Source organism: Dipodomys ordii, unplaced genomic scaffold, assembly GCF_000151885.1.
Source record: "Dipodomys ordii isolate 6190 unplaced genomic scaffold, Dord_2.0 Scaffold17, whole genome shotgun sequence".
Taxonomy (NCBI): Eukaryota; Metazoa; Chordata; class Mammalia; order Rodentia; family Heteromyidae; genus Dipodomys; species Dipodomys ordii.
In genome coordinates, this window is record NW_012267233.1 from 9,680,829 (window position 1) to 9,701,133 (window position 20,305).

Consider the following 20,305-nt stretch of genomic DNA (forward strand, 5'->3'; position numbering starts at 1 on the left):
CTCAAGCTGTTTTGATGGCAGGACTCTCTTGATCATTCTAATCCTTCATTTTATATGTTTGTTTGTTTATTTTCTTTATTTTTTTGGTGCTGCTCTTACAGCTTGAATTCATGGCCTATGTGCTGTCCCTGAGCTTTTTTGCTCAAGGCCTCATGCTCTAGCTCCACTTCCAGCCTTTTGGTGGTTCATTGCAGATATTAGTCTCATGGACTTATTCTGCCTGGCTAACTTCAAACTTTGATCTTCAGATCTCAGCCTCCTAAGTAGTTAGGGTTACAGGCATGAGCCACCGGCACTCAGCTGATCCTTCATTTTAAACCTCTGATCCTTCTGCAAGCTTTCCTCAGAGACAGCTATATCACCATCTTTGTTTTACAAGCCATCTATCTAGTGCCTGGCTTGTGGTATCTCTCCAGATTGGAGGTGACAGATAGCTGGCATATGGTCAGAGTCCCAGTAGTCATCAGCTGCCCTTTGATTTACAAGAACTAACACTTCAGTGGGACTGTGGCAACCTCTTGCTTCCTACAACGTCCTTTAAGTTGGGAAGAGCCAATTGTCAGAAACTACAAGACTTCCATATCTTCCAGGGACAGGGGAAGTGGGTAAATGGAGTATGACAGTACTCAGGTTGAAAGAGATGCTTACTGGCTTTCTCCTTGTCCTCACAGGCCAATTCCCACTTGCCTTCCAGTCCAGAATCTTCCATTGATTCCTTGTCTCTAACACTGCCCTCTCAACCAAGGGAAGAAAGTTCTTTTGTGGGAGAGGAGGTACAGAATGACTTTAGAGCTCCTGTCTTCTTAGCAAAACATTTGAATCATGGGCCAGCTATAGAAGTTGCTGAGAAAAAATAGGGGCTCTTTATCAGAAATCCAAGATGTTTAGCTACCAAGAGTCCTCAAACCTGTGGGGATGAACAAAGGAGGAAGCCAAATGGGAGAAGGTGTGATTTCTCAAAAGAAGAGCTTTGCAGTTGCTTCCTGCCAGCTGGCTGTCAGGTGTGTTTGCCTGTGCTCTGTCAGGTGTGTTTGCCTGTGCTGGGGTTGGGAAGCTGTGGGAGGAGCCCTCTACTCTTACCTGGCTGAGATGTGCTTTGCTGCCACAGCACCCTGGAAAGAATTAGCACATGACTGCTTTCAGTGCCATCACATTTAAATCTCTCTGGTCATCAAAACACTCATGGGAAATGCCTCCCTCTGTGTCCTTTTTCACCTTCTCCCCTAGTTTGCTTGCAGGGACTTTCAGCTTATTTCTTGGAGCTGAGGGAGAGCTTGCAGCAAGAGCCCACTGATGACATTGCTGTTTGCAGCTGTAATCAGAGATGAGCAGGGGAAAGCAGAGAGTGTCAGTATTAGAGACATTTCTTTGGAATGAGAGCTGCAGTGTGAATATTTGTCTTTGTCGGCATGGCTTTGTCTGTGCCCATGGCCAGGAAAACTGCAGCCAGAAGGAAGTATGGCTCTGCCAGTCAGAGAGCTATCTAGAAGATGAAGGAACAGGGGCAGGAGAGGCTGGGATCAGAAAGCGATATCTGTACTTGGCAGAGGAGAGGTAGTTTGTAAGCCTGCTTGATCATAGCTGGTCTGGAGGGTACCGATGCCCAGGAAAAAGATGGGAGTTGTGAGTAGCTAAGGGAACTCTGTTGTTTCTATTTGTGTGTATTTTTATGTGTGTGGACAAGATCCAGAGCTCTCTTAATTGCTCTAGGAATAGAGGATAAGGGGGTGGAAGTTATCTGGGACTTTTTCCTTGTCCTCACAGGCCAGTTCCTACTTACCCTCCAGCCCCGCATCTTCCAGGGATACCTTGTCTCTAATACTGCCCTCTCAACCAAGGGAAGACAGTTCTTTTGTGGGAGAGGAGGTATGGAATGAGGGATTGAACTCCAAGCTTTGCTTTACCACTTAAGCTACCCTATCAGCCCTCTTTATGTTGGTTATTCTTGAATAGCGTCTAGCATGATATCCAAGCTGGCCTGGACTGCATTCCTCCTTTTTATGCTTCCTCATGTTGCTGGAGATGACAACGTGCAGCCACTCTATCCCTTTGCGTTTCCCCACACATTTGGAATCATATCTACATGCCATTGGTTGAGATGGAGTATCACAAATTCCCCCCCCCCAGGTTGGCCTCAAATTAAAGATTAGACCCCCAATGTTTGCTTCTCAATTATCTAGAATTGTAGGCTTTGGCCACTGTGCCTAGCTAAGGAAAGAAAGTTCTTACTTAAGGAGAAATAAGATCTCTAATCGCTGTGTAATGTGGTTTGCCTCTCCTCTCTCTTGCTTAGTTTAGGCATGGCTGCCTTGCCTGGTGCTTGACTTTGGGTTACATGTTCCCGGGAGGACAAGGGCTCAGTAGGGAGGGTCTGGCCACTTGGTCCTACCAGCAGATGCCTGGAAGGACAGTATAGAGTCAAACAGACCATAGGCATTCCTAAGCCCCTCCATAACTTGAGAATCAGGACATTTAAATACCCACCATGGAGACAACATTGAAAGATATCAAGGAAACTGAAGTCATGGAGTGAAGTGACATGTTTCAGATCTTTTATTTACTTGCTTTGGAGACATCTGAGAAGAATATTGCAATGTGATGTGAATGAAGTATTTTCAGAGTCCAGTGGGCTCCAGAAGTTTTCTCAAACCCAGAAGCCTCAGGACCAAGCTGGGGAAGGTCAGAGAGACAGGAGGAGAGGAGCAGGAGTCAGTCTTATGCCAAGGCCTGCTGCGCTGTCCCTCCACATACCAATGAGGGTGTGGCCTCCCTCTAAATCCTTCCACATTTATCAGCTCCTTGTTGGCTTTGGCGTAAGATTGTCGACCATACCACAGTCCAATACATTACTATTATGGCTTGAAACCTCCTTGTTCAAGACTTGGCTTCACTAGGTATACTTTGAATCTCCCACATTATTGTAAATAGTAATTGTACCAGTATTTCTCTATTACAACACATGAGGTACAATCTTTTAGTCTCTTGTAATATTTTCTTCATTATTTTGGCCTTTGAAAAAAAATTATATATGGCCTGTTGACATCCTGTTCCTTAAATCAGTAATACTTTGTCTATATGTGTATGTGCCAGTACTAAGGCTTAAACTCAGGGACTAGGCATTGTCCCTTAACTTTTTTGCTCAAGAATGATGCTCTAGCCAGGTGCTGGTGACTCATGCTTGTAATCCTATTCAGGAGGCTGAGATCTGAGGATCATGGTTCAAAGCCAAACTGGGCAGTAAAGTCTATGAGACTCTTATCTCCAATTAACCACCAGAAACTTGGAAGTGGCACTGTGGCTCAAGTGGTAGAGTGCTTGCCATGAGCTGAAGAGCTGAGGGACAGTGCCTAGGCCCATGGTTCAAGCCCTATGACCAACAACAACAACAAAAAGAATGGTGCTCTACCATGTGAGCCACAGTTCCATTTCTGGGTTTTTGCTAGTTAATGGCAGATAAATCTCATGGACTTTTTTTTGTGGGGGGGGGTGTCTGGTCGTGGGGCCTGAACTCTGGGCCTGGGCACTGTCCCTCAGCTCTTCAGCTCAAGGCTAGCACTCTACCACTTGAGCCACAGCGCCACTTCTGGCTTTTTTCTTTTTGTTTATGTGGTGCTGAGGAATGGAACCCAGGACCTCATGCATGCAAGGCAAGCGCTCTACCACTGAGCCACCTTCCCAGCCCCTCTCATGGACTTTTCTGCCTGGGCTGGCTTTCCACTGTGATCCTCAGATTTTAGTCTCCCGATAAGCCACCAGCTCCCAGCGATAACACACATTCTAATTTACAGAAACATAGTAATTATTTGTTTCTCAGCCAGCTTATCAGGGTATCTTCTAGCTGTGGTTCTTTCTCGCTCAGCTGACTGCGGGTCAGCTGGACTTGGCTGGGGTTGGATCCAGGCTATGGCTCCACAAGGCTTCTGTTTAGTTTGGACCCATAAGCTCTTGGAACATAGTGCTCAGTGTCAGAAATTCAACAGGGGCAAGTGATACCTTTTTGTGGTCCAGAACTTCCTCATTGTCACTTCCACTTAGCTTGCAGTGGCCAAAGTAAGTCTTATGGCCAAGCACAATAAGCAGTGTGGCAGAGGTACATACATAACTTGCTTCTAGTGGGAGCAATTACAAAATCACAGGAGGGAAGGTAAACTGCAAAGATGCTGTAAGGAGTCATACTACTGCATAGGAAGGGTATGGACCAGGGTGGGGGGTGAGGTCTCACTGCTAAAGACTTCCAGTCAATCTTCTTGCATTTAGTTCCCTCTGCACCTCTATTTCCAGAAATACCTGGTTCAGAAATGCCTGAGCCATTTCGGGGATTATGCAATGTAAGTCTGGTTGCTTCTTGGCTTTCCCACTACCACTTTAAGAGTCACATTTTCAGGTTGGTTGAGTCAGTTATCACTTTCCCATCTGCTTTTCAGCTTCCAAAATTTCATCTCTGTTGTCTCTTTTCTTTGTCCCTGGAGGTTTATGCCTGTAATAAAATCCTTTTACTGTCATTTTTGTGGAGCTTGGTGAGAGAGCAATACTAAGTGTATGTTTTCAATCCATCATTGTTCCCACCTGGCTCTTTCTTGACATCAGTAATGATCAGCCATCTTTCCCACACCAGCCACTGTGGCTTTAATTAGGTGCTGCTCCCAGCCCGTTGTTGCCCGGAGACAACCAACTGGAAGAACTTTGATGAAGTGTCTGATAGGCTGGTGACTCACTCCTCAGTTTGGATTATAGGAACACAATGTCAGCTACAGCATAACCCTTTTCTAGCTTAATGATGTATCCTATCATAAGCACAAATAAATTGTAAGAAATTAGATATCTTTTCAGAGTTTTGAGCACATATAGCATTTTTTTTATCCGAATCCAAGATATAAGAATCATTTAGGTCTCAAACACACACACACACACACACACACACACACACACACACACACACACACACACACACACACACACAGAGGCACATACACAACCACCCACACAAACAGACACATACATACACACGCACACAGCTCAGTCATTTATTATGATAAATACAACCACACACACACACACACACACACACACACACACACACACACACACACACACACACACACACACAGAGGCACATACACAACCAGTGAGGTTTTCTAATACTAAGTTTTGAAATGGATGTAAACACAAATTGTATTGCCTTGGTCTGTTTTGACCATTTGTTCTTTCTCTATGGGGTCATTAGAAATAATGGAGCATGTGAGAGATACTTTCTATGTCATAGTTTGACCCTTGGTATATTCAAATATAGATAGAAAACCTCACATTGTAGTGTCACACGTGACGGATGGGAAGACTGAGGAAGAGAATGCTGCTGTAGTGGTAATATTTGTCCTAAAGTTGTCTGACCCACAGCCTCTGTGAGAGCACTGGCTACACACAGTGAGCAGGGCAGGAGAAAACTGTCCCCAATCCAGTGGGAATTGCTGGAAGGCAGAGAGGTCTACAAACCCATTTCTAACTAGGAGCAGAGAATGACCTAAAATGAATAGTGAACCAACCTGCACACACAGAGCTCAAGTTCCCATTCTGCTTCTTATGTTCCATATGACCTCTGGGATTTTCTTGATATGAAGAAACATATTTCTTTACTTGTTGGGTTATTGGGGAAATGGGAGGAGGAAAGTAAAGCTGTTTGCCAAATTAATGCTATATTCAAATATCAGTCTTATTTGGGGGACATTTGTGAATCTAAATAGCTTACAGAAGGTGGGTGAGAAGTAGGCACATTTTCCCTGATGAATGAACTCTGCAAGTCATTTCTTGTAAGATACATAGTAATAAACATGGTGGCTACTGGGTACCTGCCATACACTGTCCTAAGCACTTAGGATATATTGTCATTGTGTTCACACCAACTCTAGGAAATGGATTTTGTGAATGTTATCTTGTGTGTGTGCATGTAAGTGCATGCATGCCATGTGAGTTTTTCATTCAAAACTGGCATTCTGCAACTTGGGCCATAGCTTCACTTCCAGCTTTTTGCTGGTTAATTGTAGATTAGAATGTTATAGACTTTCCTGTGGGGGTTTTGAATCATGATCCTCAGATCTTAGCCTCCTGAGTAGTTTGGATTATAGGTGTGAGCCAGCAGGACCTGGTGAGTGTTCAGTGTTATCATTTTACAATAAGGGATACTGAGGCCCAGGAAGTTAAATACATTTGTGAAAGACCCACCCACTGGCAGTCTGGATCCAGGGTCTGGAAGGCAACTGCTGCCCCACACACAAGGGATATGAATGGCCTCTGTGCATGCTAGCATCCTCTTAGTCTCTCTTTTCTAGACTTCTTCCTCTGGAGGACTGCATTTTAATATCTCCAGGGCTCTCTTAAGACTCCTCATTCAGTTAATACCCTCTCCTTGCGCACACACATTGTATACCCATGGATTTAGTTTCAAACTACCTATTAACAAATTCCAAACCTGTACCCACTCTCAACTCTTGGCTCCCAGAGATACTTGGATAGACTTGGATAGCTCAAAATCACCACAAGCTCTGCATAGCTACGGTTTTACTCTTGATCTTTCTTCTTGTTTCCTACACCTGGTTCTTCTAGAAGTATTCTTTGCTGCAGTGGGCAGATAAGAGAGCGGAGAGATGAACCCTGGATCTCCTTACTCACCTCTTTATCTACTTGGCCACCCATCACCAAGTCTCATTACCTCCGTCACTTCCATTTCTATTTCTATATCCTGGGCCAACATCCAGGTCAGCATTGTCTCTCCCCAGGATCATTGGGACACCTAAGCAGTCACCCTGCCTCCTGTCCTTATCTCATGTTGCAATCAGTTAGGCCTCTCCATGAAAGGCACATGAAACGAATCATGGACCTTCTTGCTTAGACTCCTTTAAAGACTCCTAGTGACCTTAATGTTAAGGCTATCTTCCTTAGATAGTCTCCTAAGGCTGATCATGCCCTGGTCTATAAGGCTTACTTCTTTAGCCATAGCTCTCATTCTTTGCTATATCTGTAGCAAACTTCTTTCAGCATCTCTACACACCTCTCTTCCACCTCAGGACTTTTTATTTTTTTGTCGGTCATGGGCTTGAACTCTGGGTCTGAATGCTGTCCCTCAGCTCTTCAGCTCAAGGCTAGTGCTCTACCATTTGAGTCACTGTGCCACTTCCGGTTTTCTGAGTGGTTAATTGGAGATAAGAGTCTCATGGACTTACTTGCCTGGGCTGGCTTTGAACTGCAATCCTCAGATCTCAGCCTCCTGAGTAGCTAGGATGACAGATATGAGCCACCGGTGCCCAGCTTCCACCTCAGGACTTGTGCACATGAAGTATTCCTCTCTGAGAAAGCTTGCATGGATTGTCCTGATCCTTCACCATCTACACTTTTATATCCATCCCCTACCCAGCCTTCAGGCATTAATTTAAGGGGAAAACTTTGGCATTCTTAACTTTTCAAGTCTTCATTAAGTGTCTTCATTCCCCTCTGCACCACTTACTATAATTTATTGCAATTACTTAATTGTCTGCCTCTTTGGCTACACTGTAAATCCCTTAAAGGCAGATTCCATGTGGGTCTGGCTCTTTCTGGTCTCCCTTAAGTTAATATAATGTCTAGCACAAAACAGAAACTCAATAATTATTTGTTGAAGAGTACACAAATGTCACATAAAAACATCAAAGGTTATAAATTCCCAAAATAAGACCTCCCAGAATTTAGTACTATTTGGTCCCTAATTTATCACCAAGTGACAAGGAAAACTGAAGACAAATCTTTGTTTTATTCAAAATGTTGATGGAGGGAGGTGAAGAGGGTGGACAAATGGAGAGGGAAGGGGTTGGTGAATATAGTCATAATATTCAAAGTACATATGTAAAAATGGAAGCAGGGGAGGAGGAATGGGTGGGATTGGGAGGAATGAAGGAAGGGGTGGCTTGGAAAGAAAGGAAAAAGATTTTCCTCTTTTGTTTTTACAGAAGTTCTGATGTCCTAGTAACTTCCACCACTGATGCCCTGGGGAATTGATGTGGTGAGGAGGTGGGAAGGGAGGAGGATGTTAACTTCTAAATGCTTTGCGCCTACAGGAGAAATGGGAGTGTTAAGGACTTCCCTCCGAATTGAACAAAAGGGGTGACTGGTACACGGTTTTAGCCCCTGTTCAGAACCCTTCAAGTAGTAGAATCTTTGCTAGCAGGAGACAGAATCGTTGGAGAATGAGGAAGCTTTGAGAGAGATAGAGGATGGTGTCTGGATTAACCTTAGTTTATCACGAAGCTTACCCTTTGGAGGAGTATTTGTCAAAACCAATCCATATCTGTTTTCACTAGCAGAAGCCACGTTGTTAGAGAAAGGGGCCTGGACTCATCATCTTTACCTAATCATTTTTACCCAAACTGATTATCTTATACTGTCTTCTGTATTTACTTGGCTTGATTTTCTCTCATCCATAGGAGGGCTATACAGCCATATGATGAAAGTTTGACCAATAACAACTTGAGCCATTACATAGAAAGGAAGTTCTCAATGAGACTATCTATAATTTTCTTACCTCCTTGAATCACATGCCATGCTTGGCAAATACAAACTTATCTGCATGGCTGTTTTTTTTTTTTTTTTGGTACTGGTAGTAGGGCTTGAACTCAGGGCTTACTCATTATCCTTTATCCTTTTTCATTCAAGGCCAGTGCTCTACCACTCAAGCCACAACTCCACTTCAAGCTTTTTGATGGTTAATTGGAGGTAAGAGTCTCACAGACTTTCCTGTCTGGGCTGGCTTTGGACCATGATCCTTAGATCCCAATCTTTTGAGTAGCTAGGATTACAGGTGTTAGCCACAGGTGCCTTACTATGATTTTTTAAATTATTTATTTATTTTATTGTCAAGGTGATATACAGAGGAGTTACAGTTGGATAAGTGAGATAATAAGTATATTTCTTGTTGCACTTGTTACCCCCTCTCTCATTTTTCTCCCATGTTCCCTCTCCCCTAGCTCCCCCCCCAATTATACAGATCATTTCCAACATTTTTGTCTTGTGAGTATCACTGTTGCATTGGTTCCCCCCTTCTCCTTTGTCTCACCATTTTGTTTTTCCCTTTCCTTTCCCTGATTCAGATAAATGTATATACAATACCCAGGGTACCAAAATCAAATACAGTGACAACAGGGATAAACCATAGGGGGAAGAATACACAAAAGAAACAAGAAATCACAAATTACATTAAAAACAACAAAGAAAAACCTCTTATGCCTATGTCTTGGGGTTCATTTCACTTAGCATCATCTTATATGGTCATATGTACATATGCTCATCTACTAAGTTTGTTCTAGAGGTATAGTAATTATTGCAAATAAGGGAAACCATGGGACCTATGCTTCTTTGGGTCTGGCTTACTTCACTTAAAAATCTGTTGAAGTTCCTTTTTCAGCCCTGCTTTCTCTCCTTCCTTCCTCCATCTGCTTCCCTGACCTACGAGGGAAGTGAATTGTGTCTATTTTGTACCTCAGTTAGCCACAGAATCTAGCATGATACCTGGCCCAGAGTAAGCCCTGAATAAATGCTAGCTGGCTGAGTGATTGTCATGATAAAGAAGGGCATGGCAGAGACTCCCTGACTACTGCATTTATTGCTCATTCTTCAGAGAATCCTGCTCTGGTTACCACAGGTGAAAAAGATGGATTGCAGCCAAGGAACGAGTAAGAAGCTGCTTCGGAGACCACATGCAGGGCACAAGCAATGTTCATGCTCCCATAGTCACTGCAGTGATTTTTGTGTCAGTTACAGTGGCACTACTTAGTGCCTGGTCACAAAAGAAGAGGTTTGAAGGGTCATGGAATGAAGGGACTGTTTGGAGAGGTGCAAGCAGAAGCAGGATGGAAGCAGGTGGCTTGTTGAAGCATATGGAAACTGGCAACGGTGAGAAGTCACTGTCAACTCTTAGATGTGATGCTAAAAACCACAACCTGGGAGAAGTAGAGACATGGAAAGGGCCATGGACAAGGGCCCCACTGAGAAGGGGGCCCTTGAGAAGGGGATGTAACCACTCTCAAAAGCACAGAGTAAACTGAGCACCAGTAGCTCATGCCTGTAATCTTAGCTGCTCAGGAAGCTGAGATCTGAGGATCATGGTTAGAAGCCTTCCAGAATGGAAATGTTCATGAGATACTTATCTCCAATGAGTCAGCAAAGAGCTAGAAGTGGAGTTGTGGCTCAAGAGGTAGAGTGCCAGCATTGAGTAAAAAAGTAAAACAAAATGCCCTGAGTTCAAACCTCTCCCATCACAGGCACACAAAATGGGAACTGACTCCCACTCTCCCTCCTCCTGCCATTTGCTCTCCTGCCATTTGTCTCCAGTAGACACTGTCCAACAGGAAAAGGATACAGGTAACATATTTCAGCTTCTGGGACACAGAAGGAAGAGACTGGGTTGTGGGATAGGAGTTATTGTTGATGATTCTTAACTAGAAAGACCCCTTATAGCTTCACCCATTCCTTGTTTCACTCATTCTGGTACTGGCTGTTCTTTAGCTTTTGTTTGCTGCCTCTGTCTTCCTGCTTCTCTGATGCTCTACTCCTCTTTTTTTATGTTTTGGACAAGTGCTGGGGTTTGAACTCATAGCCTGAGCACTGTCTCTTAATTTACTTTGCTCAAGGCTGGTGCTCTACTACTTGAGCTACAGTTCAATTTCTGGCTGTTTTGCTGGTTAATTTGAAATAAGAGTTTCAGGGACTTTCCTGTGCAGGCTGCCTTCAAATGGTAACCCTCACATCTCACCTCCCATGTAGCTAGGCTGTCAGGCATGAGCCACTGGCATACACCTCCCTCCTGTTCTTCCAAAGTCTTCCGTTCACTGTTCCAGAGAAAATTAGAATATGTCACCCTTCAATATTAGTACTTCAATATTAGCACAGATTAACTTGTAAAGTTAGTTCAGACACCCATCTTTATCTGAGTTAGTTTTAAAGCCAGATGGCCTATGATGGAGAATTTCAAAGTGGGCTGTGGATAGCAAATTCTACAGATGGAAGTCTGCATGGCAGCCACCGGCGTGCTGGTCCAATCCATGGTCATCCTCACTTTCACATCAGTGGTGACCATCCGCATTTATGAAGGATGATAATAACAATATTAAGTTTCTGGAAAGGACTAACTAATGAGTGCTGGTACAGTAACACAGGATAAATTGTCCCTGTCAATTAGACTCACCCAAGGTGCCAGGTAATGGCGCCTCTGGCTCCCCTGCTCTGGTAGACAGATCTCATACCCTCGATGTAGTGCTCCCCATCTAGTTAGTGAGCTGCAGCTGTTGTGCTTCTCATCAGAATACCCACAGTCATTTGTATTCAATGAAAGTAAATGCATCTGTCAAGGAGGTTACTGATAAAAGGAAGAGGGCATGATGCTTTTCAGTCCTAATCAGTTCTGCAAAGCCTCCTCCAGATAGGAAATGAGTGTTTTCTGGCATTTGGATTATGTTATAAGTTGAATTTACAAAATGACAGCCAGAGGGTGTTGGTAAAGTGCTACAATGGTGGCAGGGATGCTATTCTCTTCCACTGTCCTTGTCTGCATGAGGTGTGGCATGTCTTCCCTGACATTTCCCTCCAGAGCTGAGCCAGCAAAGAGACAAGGGATGCATGACTTCTCCGGTATGTGCAAGTTAGATCTAAATTAGAAATAGATATGTAAATATATACAAGATCATATGCATGTAGACACAAACATTAAGTAAAATGTGGTATTTGCCAGGGAGGCTTCCAATACTGGAAACTCCTTTGATCAACTAACACTCAGTTTAACAAAGGGGTACCAGGAAGCTGGAACTTGTGTATGTGGGGGGAAGGTGAGGTCAAGGGGAGGGGTAAACATATGAAAATGGACCTGGGAGACTGAAGGGGATGAGTGGGGTTCAGAGAGATGATGGAGAATGATGGAAGAGGGGACCTTGATCAAAATGCATTGTGTACATAAAATGACACGTTACATTGAAATCCTTTTGGACAACTCTTTAAAGATAACGAACAGAACTTTAAGAAAACAAAAGAAGAGCCAGCCAGGAAGCCTCAGCATTTGCATAGCACTTTCCCGACTTTTCCCAGTGACCACATTCTCTATGACATCCCCAGCACCACCCTGCCTTTTCCCTCCATCTTCAGATTTCACTTTTCAAGCCCTGGCTCAAATGCTTCTTCTCATGAGGTAGCACTTAGGCTCAGTCAAGCCATCTGCATTTTGTATCTAGTCTCCCACCCATCAGCAAGACCTCCGTGACTTCATCTGTGAATATGTGCTGGCATTTGGACGCAGCTGTGAATTACTGTGCGGAAGCATATGGGCATTAGAGCCAGAGTGCCTGGTTTCAGAGGCTGGCTCAGTGGCCTTCTAGCTGTGCAACCTTGAAAAAGCTTAATGACTCTCTCAGTAATAAGATGCACAGAGTTATTTGCGAGATTGAGTTAAAGGGAAAAAAATCTCTTAGAATAATGCTTACACATAAGCCTTTAGTTGATGTTAGACGTTATTACTATTTTTTTCAGTGACTTGTTGGACTCAATTTGCTCAGACATGTAAGCATTTGGAATCATGCTGTCCCAAGGTCAACTCTTAGTAATTGATTGTGGAAGCTGTTAGATTGCATTCTAAAAAATTATTTTCCAACAGGCCAAGGAGGAGCTGTGCCTCCTATGCTCCCATAGCACATCGATATGGTTTCTTACAGCATTTTCACACTGTTATCATTGTTTGGGTTTTGTTTTTCATAATGGACTCTTTACTTTTTCTGTCATAATGTTTTCCCTAATGGGCTCATTTTCTTTCTGTCATAATGTTTTCCATAATGGACTCATATTCTTTCTGTCATAATGTTTTCCATAATAGCCTCTTTATTCTTTCTGTTTGAGATTGGGTAAGATGGAAAGTTGCCACAATAGAGACACACTTGGGAACTCAAGATGTTGTCTTAGAGCTTGTGGGTGAAGTATTCTGTGCTATAGGTGTTGACAACAAATGGGTTAAATCTTCTATTTGGGGATATTCTCTTCTCATCAGCTTGTACGGTTTCTAACGTGCAGAGTGGAACGAGTACCCAGAATACATGTGGTCCTATTCTTCCTAGAAGGTCTTACAGTATTTGAAATGAATGATGTCAAGTGAGATTTGGATCTTCTCTTTTTCACACTGCTTTCTGGAAATCATTTACTTGGTTTAAAGTGTCAGTTTCCTATCTTTGATTCCAAATGGAATTCTGCCTCCAGAAAGAACAGTCAATCTGGGAAAAGTCATTTTCCAAAGAAGACTCATTTGAGGGAAGTCTTACAAATTTCTTCAATGGGCATTTGACCCTCAGGTATTTGGAGGAAAAAAAAAGGAAATAAACATGAATTTGCTATTTACAATTTTGAGTCCTCTTGGGCAAGACAATATCTTCTACCTTGAAGCCCATGCTTGTGAAATACTAATAACTATACCGAATAATCATCAAACAGTGATTTAGTTTAAGACATGCACAGTAAGGACTGAGATGGTCACTCACCACTCTGTCACCTGTCATTCCTACTCCCTTAGAAATAACTTTGCAGCCTTTGCAGGTTTGGAAATGGTGGGAGTACCAACATGGAGCCTTGTTTTTCACAGTATTTGGAAGAGGGCGCTGATAGTTATTTCTGGAACCTAGTTAATTTTATATTATACATCAGGATTGTCGCAAACACTAATTTATACAGATAATGAATTAATGTTCTTTAGATTTTTTTTTTTTTTGCTGGTCCTATGGCTTGAACTCAGGATGGGGCACTGTTCTTGAGCCTCTTTGTGCTCAAGGCTAGTGCTCTACCACTTGAACCACAGCACCACTTCAGGCTCTTTCTAAGTATTTTATTGGAGATAGGAGTTTCCTGGACTTTTCTGACTGGGCTGCCTGCAAACCGTGATCTTCAGCCTCCTGAGTAGCTAGTATAATAGGTGTGAGCCAGCGGCACGTGTGTGTGTGTGTGTGTGTGTGTGTGTGTGTCACATGTGTGTGTGTGTGTGTGTGTGTGTGTTAATACTGTGACTTGAATTCAGGGCCTGGCCACGGTCCTTTAGCTTTTTTGCTCAAGGTGGGAAATTTTACTATTTGAACCACAGCTCTTCTGTCTTTTTGTTAGTTAATTGGAAATAAGAGTCTCACATACATTCCTGGCTTTGAACTGCAGTCCTTAGATCTCAGCCTCCTGAGTAGCTAAAATTGAAGTGTGAACTACCAGCACCAAGCTTCATTTGGACTTCTGATAGGAGAGAAGCACAGACTATTCTTAAGGTTTCCAAAGTACTCTGCCTGCAGAGGGGAAATGCATTCATAAAAGAATTTCTACATTACCTTTGTTTGTTACTAATTCAGACTAAAATCCTGCATGTAGTGGACTTGTTCCTTGATGAAATGTTGGGATTTATCCTGTTCCTCAAAATCATTTGTAAACATTTATATATATATATTTATATTTATATTTATTTATTTGTGGGTCATGGGGCTTGAACTCTGGGCCTGGGCGCTGTCCTTCAGCTCTTCGGCTCAAGGCGAGTGCTCTACTACTTGAGCTACAGCGCCACTGCCGGTTTTCTGGTGGTTTATTGGAGATAGGAGTCTCATGGTCTTTCCTGCCCGGGCTGGCTTTGAATCGTGATCCTCAGATCTCAGCCTCCTGAGAAGCTAGGATTACAGGCATGAGCCACAGGCGCCTGGCCTTTTATCACATTTTTTTATTGTATTGTAAATATTTTTTAAAAAATTTACTTAAAATATTTTTGTATAGCTTTGGTGGTAGAATTTACCAACTCAAGCTCCAATTTGAAGGTTGATGGTAGATTTGGTGAACTTACAACATTCACTTTTGTGCTGTATTTATATCCAACGCTTACCAATCAGGTTTTGTGCAGTGTATCCAGTGCATTAGGGTGCTTTGTAATATCTTCTGTCCAAACCTAGAGCTTGTCTTGCTCTGGATTTAGATCATCATTGGCTTAACAGCTGTGACCATTATTCTTCATCTGTCTTCTGAGTATCCTCTACCCTCCTGCATGCTGCTGTGTACATAGACTCAGTTGTGTTTTAATTCCTAGTGTCATTGTTTATAGAGGACATCTAAAACTCACCACTTTTTTGCTTCCACACTCATTTCCTCCAGTGAATGATACATTATAGATAATGATATTACTTACCTTTATACTTAATTTCCTTGGTTCATTTCCATTATCTTGTCTTATTGTCAGGAAGTTCTCCTTACTATCTAAACAGATCCCTTCCCATTGCCTACCTAAAGCTACCAACTAGCCCTGGCCTTTTACTTTACTACATTACTACATTTCCAAAAGTATTTGAGATTCATTTCAATACACCACATATTTCTAGGTCCTTCTCCTGTCAAAAATACAAATTGAATAAAATCTACTGTGCTCAGAAGGGAGGCATGTGTTCCAAGAAGCAGGACTTCGACTTTGATGTGAATATCAAATGATAAAAAAAATAGCAGGAAATGCATACTAAGGTTACTATTTTAAAAGATCCACTTAGGTATTGAGTCACTTATCAGAGAACTCACTCTTTATTTTACAATATGACATACAGCCACTTACTATCTGTCTCATCTCTCTCTCTCTCTCTCTCTTTCATCGTTCTCCCCATCTCTCTAATCCCCCCATCCTCACAATGTATCTAGTTTCATTTTCATATGTATACATTGAATATTATTACTGTATTCACCCACCCTTCCTCTCTTAGTCATCTGCCACACCCCTCCCCTGACAATACATGATTTTGTTTTCTGGTATTTATTTTGTGTAACTATAAGTTACTTGTTTAAAGGAGTGACAGCATTGGAATCCTCTCATGCATACATCATACTTTAGTTAATGTTTCTGTATAAGGGCATATGATCGTGCATATGTTTACATATATATTAGTATATTAGATATAATATAAACATATTATATATGTTTACATTTATATTGGTTATTTAGAGAACATATGAGAATTCATGCATGTATCTTTTGACCCTGTTAGCTGTCTCACCTTCAGCCCTTATTTAACAGCTCTGGATCTTAGTCTGAACATCGGTCAGATAGGGATGTTCAAAGATGCCTTGTTGAATGGTATTTTCCATTTCTCTCTGCCAGGCTTGTCAGTTCAAGGTGACTGTTGTGTTACATGCTGATAAGCACACCAAATTTAATGATTATAAAACCTCACTAATTAAATCAGAATTTGAGGCTATTTGGATAAGGTTGAGAAGTTTGTTGTTGTTGTTTTTTTAACTAAGAAGAAAGGACTAGCCAAGCAAATTCTTCTGTCAGCCAGAATGGAGATAAGAAGAAAAGTTGAGCTACTTGCAGCTTTTAGGAACTCCAATTTGCAAATAAAGAGAAAGAATTAATTAAAAACAATCATTATCTAAGCAATTGAAAGGGCTGGGGAGACAACCTATTTAGTAATGCTTGCCACTGGTTCCTGTGCAATTAGTTTCTGTGTGATTTACAAAAGCGAACCTCATTAAAGCTGCTCTTCAGACATCTTATCAATTAAGATGTGTTGCTTCCAGTGATTCGAATCTGTGAGTTTTTCTAACACTGAAAAATGGAACATTGAATGAGGGAAAGTACTGTCCTTTGCCCATGGCCACCAGAACTGTGGGAAAGGTCTGTATTCACTCATCCTAATTTATACAGCTGCTACAACTCTTAGTTCCTGTCCTACCATTAATTCATTGAATGCTTATTGACAGATACCAAGGATCTACTATACAATTGCTGAGGCAGAAGAATTTTTCTTCTAGAATCAAGGTACATAGATAAACTTGGCCTTCTATAATAGTAAACATATTTCTTTCACTGCATGAAAATTCCAATTGGATGTGAATGCTGATAAATCCTAGATTTTGCAAAGTATATTTAATAATGACATCAATTGCATACTATACATTATCTCTTGACTGAGATAGGACTTTTATTATTTCACTCAGAAATAATCAGTTTGGCTGATTCTAACCTTTGGCAAAGCCAAAAGGCTAGAGATGATCACAGGTAATGACCAGGAACTATGTTTCTGTCCCCATGCTTGGCAAAGGTAAAAGATCTGAATTCAGCTTCATGCTTGATTATACACCATAGGTCATTGCTGTTACTCACACATTTTCCTAGATGCAATTACTTGCTGAGTGTCCTTATTGCCATTTGTAAGTTTTTTTATTGTTCTTTGCTCAGTTATTAAAAATTAATTAGAAATAATGAGGCTGAGTTGGATCATGCTGTTTGCCTGCCCATCCTGATGACCAGGATCAAAATTATGACCTTTTCTGCACAGAAATCTGTAGGACCCAAAGTTTATGCTGGCTGCCTTTGAGAATAAGACTAAGCATTGTGGAACAAGAGCTTTGACTCTGAGTCAGACTGTCTAAATTCAGTTCTCCATGACTCTACCATGGAGATGTTTCTCCCTTCTGGGCTGTGGCTTCCCAATTTCTTAGAAGAGAATAGGAGAACCACAAAGGTTAATTACAATACTGTATTACACACAGACATTTAATCAAGCCAGGGCCATACCTGTAATCTTGGCTCCTCAGGAGACTGAGATCTGAGCAAAAAAGTTAAAGGACCATGACCAGGCCCTGCACACACACAAAAATACGATGAGCCTATGCACATAAAATCTAAAATCAATTCTAGTAACTTATCATTTAGTAACTTACCATTATCATAGAAGTCTAATGGACCAAATGGTCTGATGTTCCAATGAGGAAATAGTGGATTCTTGGAACACTTGCTCGATGAGTTCAACAAACTTTGGGGTAGATTATCAAGCAGATGCCTTATGAGAAGTTTAGAAAGGGTCAGAGAGAAATAACAGGGATACATGAAGAACATGCCATGCCAAATCCTGTATAGTGCAAGGGATACTGTGGGTTTAGGTCTATGGCTTTCGGATAATCTATGTGTAAGTATTTCAGAATATCCTACTGGATAACTGAGAAATTGGGATTAATGTATGGTGTGGGGAGCCATTTTCTCTGTTCTTTCCCAATATTCCCTACCCCAGCTTTCTGTTTATTTTCCTTTATCACACATCTGTTTGGTTTGTGGATTCCTTTATTTACTCATGATTATTTGTCTCCAGGACAGGGTCCCTGCTTGTTTTGACAACAAGAACATCTCTGTGAACTAGCTCATTGTACCTTTGTGTTCTACCTTTGGTCTCACTGTGTATGAATGCCTAGAGTTCTCTATAATCTGTCAAGTATTTATGTCTAGCTTCCACATATGAGAGAAAACATGTGCTGTTGTCTGTCTGAGTTTGGTTTACTTCACTTACCATGATTTGTTCTCGGTCCATCCATTTCTCTAAAAATGATCTAATATTATTCATTATAATGGCTGTATAAGATATGAAAATATTTGTTAAGGTATTTTCTTTTTGGTTACTTTTAGATTTGCTTTCTCTGATATGTTTTCTTCTGGGAGCAATCAGAGAACAATTTGCATTCAGAATAAAATCCAAACTCCAAATGGGCTCTACCCACTCAGTCACCATCTCCTTCCCTTGTCATTCTCATCTATATTCAGACTCTGGGGACCACGGACCATTTCTGTTGTGGTTTGTGTATGCAGTGAGTCTCACAGGCTCATATATCAAAGCTTGCTGCTACTATTTTGAGTGGTCTAGAGAGTTTAAGAAGTAGAGTTTAGTTGGAGGAAATGGGTCACTAGGGGTGGGATCTTTGGAGTATCTTGTCTCTGGCCCTTTGCTGTCTCTGAAGAATTTCTTTTGCCACCTGCTCCAGCTGCCATGATGTTCTGCCCACGTGTATGGAGCCAAATAACCACAGACTGAACCCTCTGAATCTGTGACCCTGTGAATCCTTCCTTCCTTAAGTTGTTTATGTCAGGTGTTTAGGTCATAGTACCAAAAATAACTGATATACTTTCCTATCCCTGGGTCTTTGCATAGCTGTTCCCTCTGCTCAGATTGCTATTATTGGTAATATTGGCTCCTCATCTTTACTCTCAACTTAAAAGACCCTCTCAGCGTCCTTCATCCCATAGACCCTTCTCTGTTATGTTCTGTCTTACCTCAGATCCGCTCTGCCTCTGGTCATTCACTACAATGAGCACTTGCTTATATATACATTTGTGTGGGGACTGAGGCTTGAACACACGGCCTTGTGCAAATGTTATATTGATGGACATGTTTATTTCTATGCTGTGTGTTTCTCCCTTGAAGCTGTATGCTCTGTGAAAACAGGGGCTTTCACCTGGTGCTTAGCACATTCAGCCAGCAGCTGTTTTCTAAATAACGAATGATGAGTAAATGCACATGTTGGTGGGAAGGCAAAAGGAGACAGGAAGAGAAGCAAGGCTGGGTGACAGAGGATGGCAAGATTAGGACCAAGATCATTTCTGCTACTTGGTGGGTGATGCTGGCAAACTAGTAATAACTGGAACACAAGAGGAAGGCTGGAGGAGGAGAGGACCAGTCTCTGTTTGGTGTGGAGGGGCTGTGGAGCCACCTGCCTGGCACTTCCCGTTTTAGATATCCATTTTAGCTCAGCTTAGTAGGAAATGAGTACTGTTCTCCCTAAGTTGACCCTTTCTCTAGGGAGACCCACCATGACCTTATCCCATACCCTATCTTTTCCTAAGTTGAACAGGTTATATCATTGGCCTTTCTACTTATATATCACATAAAAATCTTCCCTGAAGGGCTGGGACTTCCAGAATTTCCCAGTGAACTGAAGTGAGGACACTTGTGCGGAGAAGTTACTTAATGACTCGTCAGAGTCAAATGTTAGTTCTGCCATTTTGTAGAGTGCCAGCCTGGATATCTCATTTAACTTATTTAACTCTTGGTACCCTTCATTTAAAAAATAGGACTAGCTGGGTACTGGTGGCTCACACTTGTCATTTCAGCTACTCAGGAGGCTAAGATCTGAGAATCACAGCTTGAAATTGGCCTAGGAAGAAAAGTCCATGTGACACTTATCTCCAGTTAACCAAAGCAATGGGGAGAGGGAAAGAGAGAATGAGGGCAGCAGAGCAAATCATAGCTTCTGAAGGGTCCTCAGGGGAAGACCTCGATTAAGTGAGCTTGTGCCATGTATAATGATGGTGAGGTAGTAGGTTGTCTTTTGTTTAGTTTTATACTGGGGGTTGAGCCCTTGGCCTTGATCATGTTAAACACCACCATTTCCACCCTAGCTCAGCAATTTTTTTTTAAGGGAAGCTATAATCCTATTAAATCTGTTGCATCCTCATTTATGCCCATGTTTGCCCAAGTGCAAAGAA

General features: G+C 42.0%; 1 protein-coding gene across 2 annotated transcripts in view; it reads left to right on the forward strand.

Annotated features, from left to right (window-relative positions):
* Positions 1–20,305, forward strand: part of Ncald (neurocalcin delta) — a 395,542-nt gene that overhangs the window by 168,880 nt on the left and 206,357 nt on the right. Inside the window, exon 1 of one of the 2 annotated variants that reach the window (XM_013012594.1) lies at positions 16,753–16,810. The exons of the other annotated variant lie outside the window; for it this stretch is intronic. The gene's annotated coding sequence lies outside the window, so the exon portion shown is untranslated. Of the gene's footprint in view, positions 1–16,752; positions 16,811–20,305 lie in introns of those variants that run through there. 2 annotated transcript variants of the gene reach the window in all.